This window comes from Ictidomys tridecemlineatus, chromosome 9 (genome assembly GCF_052094955.1).
Source record: "Ictidomys tridecemlineatus isolate mIctTri1 chromosome 9, mIctTri1.hap1, whole genome shotgun sequence".
Lineage (NCBI taxonomy): Eukaryota > Metazoa > Chordata > Mammalia > Rodentia > Sciuridae > Ictidomys > Ictidomys tridecemlineatus.
Genome location: NC_135485.1, coordinates 123,901,810 through 123,906,872, shown reverse-complemented (window position 1 = coordinate 123,906,872; position 5,063 = coordinate 123,901,810). Strand labels below are relative to the sequence as shown.

General features: G+C 43.3%; 1 protein-coding gene across 5 annotated transcripts in view; it reads right to left on the bottom strand.

The window, feature by feature from the left end:
- Sh3d19 (SH3 domain containing 19) overlaps window positions 1-5,063 on the bottom strand; it is a 175,411-nt gene that overhangs the window by 148,280 nt on the left and 22,068 nt on the right. The gene's annotated exons all lie outside the window — the stretch shown is intronic.

Here is a 5,063-nt window from a genome sequence, read left to right as displayed (position 1 = left end):
GGGTGGGGTGGGCTGGGGCGGACAGGTGGGGTGGACAGGGCAGACAACCCATAAGAGAGTTGCTGGGAATCACTTTGAAGGACTGTTTTTAAGGTTCTTGGTTCTGTAAGTGTGTATTCGTGGCTGGAATGTGAATGGCTAACAAACAAGGCTACCACTCCTGGGCACGGTTTCTTTGTCCCTGACTTACGTGTCTTATGTGACAGGAAGGATGCACTCCATGGGAAAAAACAATTGTGCATACAAATTAAAAAGCTATTAGAAAGGCAGGGATCGCAAGAGTATTTGGGATGGCAAAGGCAAAGTTTCAAGGACTTATAACAAGGACCTGTTTCCTGCCCACACCTGCTTCTCACCTGGGCTCGTTTCTCCCCTCCGCCACCTTCCTATGCTCCTCTTTCTTTTTTTTTTTTAATATTTATTTTTTAGTTGTAGTTGGACAAATACACTTATTTTCATTTATTTGTATGTGATGTACAGGATCGAACCCAGGGCCTTACACATGTGAGGCGAGCGCTCTACCACTGATCCACAACCTCAGCCCCCTATGCTTCTCTTTCTGACCCCCGTCTTCCCCTCAACCTTTAACAAGGGGCCTAACGTAAACACATATATGTAGCCCAGCTCTGAATGCTTCTGAATTTTTTGCTTTTTAAAATACCACTGTGGGGCTGGGGCTACGGCTCAATGGTAGAGCGCTTGCCTAGCACGTGTGAGGCACTGGGTTCGAGTCTCAGCATGGAATATAAATAAGCAAAATGAGTGTCCACTGACAACTAAAATAATATTTAAAAAAAAAATCAATGTGGCCAGTCGTGGTGGCACACGCCTGTAATCCCAGGAGCTCAGGAGGCTGAGGAAGGAAGATCATGAGTTCAGAGCCAGCCTCAGCAATTTATCGAGGCTCTAAGCAACTCAGGGAAACCCTGCCTCTAAATTTAAAAAAAAAAAAAAGCAGGGGTGTGTGCTGGAGATTGGCTTGGTGGTTAAGTGCCCCTGGGTTCAATCCCCAGTACCAAATAAATAAATAAGTGAATACCAATGTGAACTTCTATTAAAATTAGATAAATCTCTGGTGGTATTGGATGTCAACAACCTGGACCCATCCAGGTTGTTAATATCACTCCTATAATAAAGTACTTTAAACGCTTAGAATGAAGAAAAGATTATGATGCATGATCGGCATTTTATAAACAATCACATGGCCTGCCCTATCCCCTTGTGTGTTTAGGCCACCAAGAATGCAGGGCTAAGTTTTGTACTTGACTGCTCATTATTTTTATCTTTGATTTTCTGCTATTATTCCATTCATATACCTTCAAGTCATCAACTCATCCTGTATTTCTCGTTTGACTTATTACATCCATGTTTTTTGTAGGAAGTCAATTTTCAAAAGCATTTTTTTTTACAAATAAATACAGTTAATAGGAATCGAGGGCGACAGGGAAACTTAAAATCCTTGCCAATCCTGAAGCTCACCTTGCATCTAGACGGCCACCAGGGCCTCTGACTGGCACCCTGTGTCCTTCTCATGCCTAAAGCTCCACCCAACTCCATTTATTCCCCACAGCATTCAGACCAGGGTTTTAAAAATAAAAATACTTTTTGTCTCTTTCTCCCCTTTTCTCCCTGCTTATAGCCCTTCAAAGGTATCCTGTTGCTCACAGAATAAGGATGAAATCCTCACAGTCTACAAAGCCCTGCGAGGTCTGACCCCAGCCTGTTCTCCTGCCCCGTGGGGCATGGCTCTCCTGTTCTCTGCTTACTTGTCCTCAAATGCTCTAAGTACCCTCTCAGCCTCAGACTCTGACATCTTCTCTTCCCTCTCCCCTGTAGCCCTTGCCTAATTATTCTTCCTGTGCCTTCAGATTCTTAATTCACCCATTATTTTCTCAAAGCTATCCCTGGCTCTCCTGATCAGAGCCAGCCCCTAATGTGCTCAACACACCTGTGATCTCACATTGGTGTGTGTGGTTCTCTACTGAACGCATGTCTGTCTTACCAAAATGTAAGGTGTGCAAGAGGAAGAATTTTTGTTTTTATCCACCATTGTATCCCAGTCTCAGTAAACACTCACTGAATGAATGAATGAATAATAAATATCCAATTAACTTGCTTGTATCCCCAAAACACACTATGTGAACCTGGGTACTTTGCTTACTGAGATAACCCAGACCTGACGTAAGTCTTACACAAAATAGTTTTTTTTTTTATAAAAATTTATTTGTATCATTTTTTTAGTTGTTGATGGGCACAATACTTTATTTATTTATTTATTTATTTATTTATATGTGGTGCTGAGGATCGAACCCAGTGCCTCAAATGGGCTAGGCAAGCTCTCTACCACTGAGCTACACCCCCAGCCCCACAGAGGTTTTCAAATATTAATTAAATAGAAGGATGAAAGGAGGAAAGGATGTTCCAGCATAGTTCTCTTCCTCACTCCTCTCCAGCCATAAGGAAAATAGGAGAGAAAGATCACTCAAAGCAGGCAAACGGAGAGGCTTCTCATAGGTCAGAACAAAAGCTAAGCAAGCACTGGAATGAGACAGGGAGCCCAGGGAACACAAGAAATGAGGAGCAAGAAAGGAAAGCTGAAGGGAAAGATAGACCGAGCAAGAACAAGAGAACAGCTGGGCATCGCGGCGCACACCTGTAATCCCAGCAACTCAGGAGGCTGAGGCAGAAGGATCACAAGTTCAAATCCAGCCTAGGCAATGTAGTGAGACCCTCAGCAACTTAGGAAAACTATCTCAAAATTTAAAAATAAAATCTTTTAAAAAATTGTAAAGGGCTAGGAATATAGTTCAGTGGTAAAGCACTGATACTGGGTTCAACACCCAGTATCTTTTTTTTTTTTTTTTTTTTGAGAACCAAAGAAGCACAACTAGGCAGAGAACGCACAAAAGGATATGAGCCACGGCCACGCAGCAAAGAGGGCATAAAGAAGGTCAAGAAAACCAAATACCCCTTCCTATCACTCCTCTAGGTTCTTAGCTCAAAATGGGAAGCAACCATTCTACAGCATAATATCCACCCAAATTTTTCTCATGAACCAAGAATGGAAACTTCATACTTTGGAGGGACCAGCCTCCAAGTGGAAAGAAAGGGATATCAAGAGAAATAGAACCTTACAGTGTTCTGGCCACTACTGGTTGGCTGGACCAGGGATGGAAACCTGCCCTAACAGCTGCCCCAGGCACTGGAGCAGTTAGCCCAGGGTCTCACCCAAGAGATGCATTCAGTACTTGACACACAACACCCCAACCCCAGGGAGGTCAGAATGTGAGTCCTACAGAATGTACTGCGCATGCACCAGGGTCAGGTGCCCACTAGGAACAGGCACCAGTCAAGGCACCAAGATACAGGAGTACCTAGAACACACCCAGCCCGCCCTCCAGGGACACAGATTCCAGGGGAGAGGGAGGCGGCACAAAATGTAAAAGAAACAGATTTTCAAGTTTTGGGGAATGATGTTGGCCAAATTATATTGTTATGTGGTGTGCAGGTATGACTATTATATATAATTATAATACACCAATGGGAAAATGTGGAGTGAGAGAGGAAAAAATAAAAAGAAGCACATGCTCTCAGGTTATGTACAAGAAAGCCTGATAGAGAAGAGTGAAACTGAAAAGGCAGGCCACAGGAACAGGGAGCAGGACTCCACCTCTGATAGGGTGGGGGAGCATGCTAGCATGTGTGGCGGGGAACAGGGAGGTCCAGGCGGCTAGAATGCTGGGAGCAAGTGCAAGAGGTTGGAACTCAGACCAGGTGAATCATATCTCACTACAACTATGTTTTAACAATGAAAAGGGGCAGGGGCCAGGTCCTGCAGAGCCTAAGCCTCAGGAAGACCTCTGAATTTTATTCTCAGTGAGATGAGAAGCCACTGAGAGCAGGGGAAGAATGTAAGACAGAAGAGCAAAGAATCCTGCACCCGGCTCATGTGGTGCAGAGAGGCCAGGAGGGGGCTGCCATGGTGGAGAGTGCAGTTAGGTGGGAGCAGAGTCTGCAAAGCAGCAGAGACAATCACACACCAGGCACTGAGGTGGAGCTGAGCAAAACACTCAGACACTGCTGTATCCTGAACATCGGGAAGTCTCCGTGAGGCCAAGCACTGGTTTTTGTCTCCACATTCCTTCTCTGTCCCACCTGTGCATAAAGGCCCCACTTACCAAAGTGATAAGAGAAAAGCCCACGCCCAAGGTCTTTACCCTCTATTTCTTCACTAAGACACCTGCCTTCTTGGTTTCCTCCTTCTTATCCAGAGCAATATTCTCAATATTCCACCTCCAGGCCTCATCCTCTACAACAGAATACACCACAACACACTTATTTCTGTCCACTGCTTAGGAAAGGAAGCAGTAAGTATCTGAAAAACATTAAAAGCACCATAGGAAATGTTTTCTTTAATTAGAGCTGGGATGGAGCTGGGTGGTAGACCACTTGCCTGGCATGTGTGAGGCCCTGGATTCAATCCCCAGACTGGTAAGAATACATCTAGATACTGTGGGGAGCAGCAGCCACTTATCACATAAATAATATGGCATATGAAATATGCCTCATTAAAACTATTTTTTATAAAAATAAACAGGGAAGTTTATCTCCTGCTAAAATTAAATAACTTGTGTGTCACGCATTCAGGGCTCTCTGAAGATATCCTTAATAATACTTGTGATTGTATTTTTTTAAATATATACTTTTTTGGTTGTAGATGGACACAATATCTTTATTTTATTTGTTTATTTTTATGTGGGGCTGGGGATTGAACCCAGTGCCTCACCATGCTAGGCAAGTGCTCTGCGGCTGAGCCACCACCCAGGCCCATTGTGATTGTATTTCAAAATAAGGGTCATACTAGTTATATATTTTCTGTTCCAATTGCTAAAACACAAATGGAAATCTGGCCTAAAATACAAGATATAGCAAATGTTAATACTTTACTGAAGGAAAAATAATCAATGAACATTTGAATTCATAAAACTAAAATGTCAGTGCTTACTATTTTTGTACTAATTAATTTAGTCAATGACACCAAAACTGACCAAATGATGAAGAAG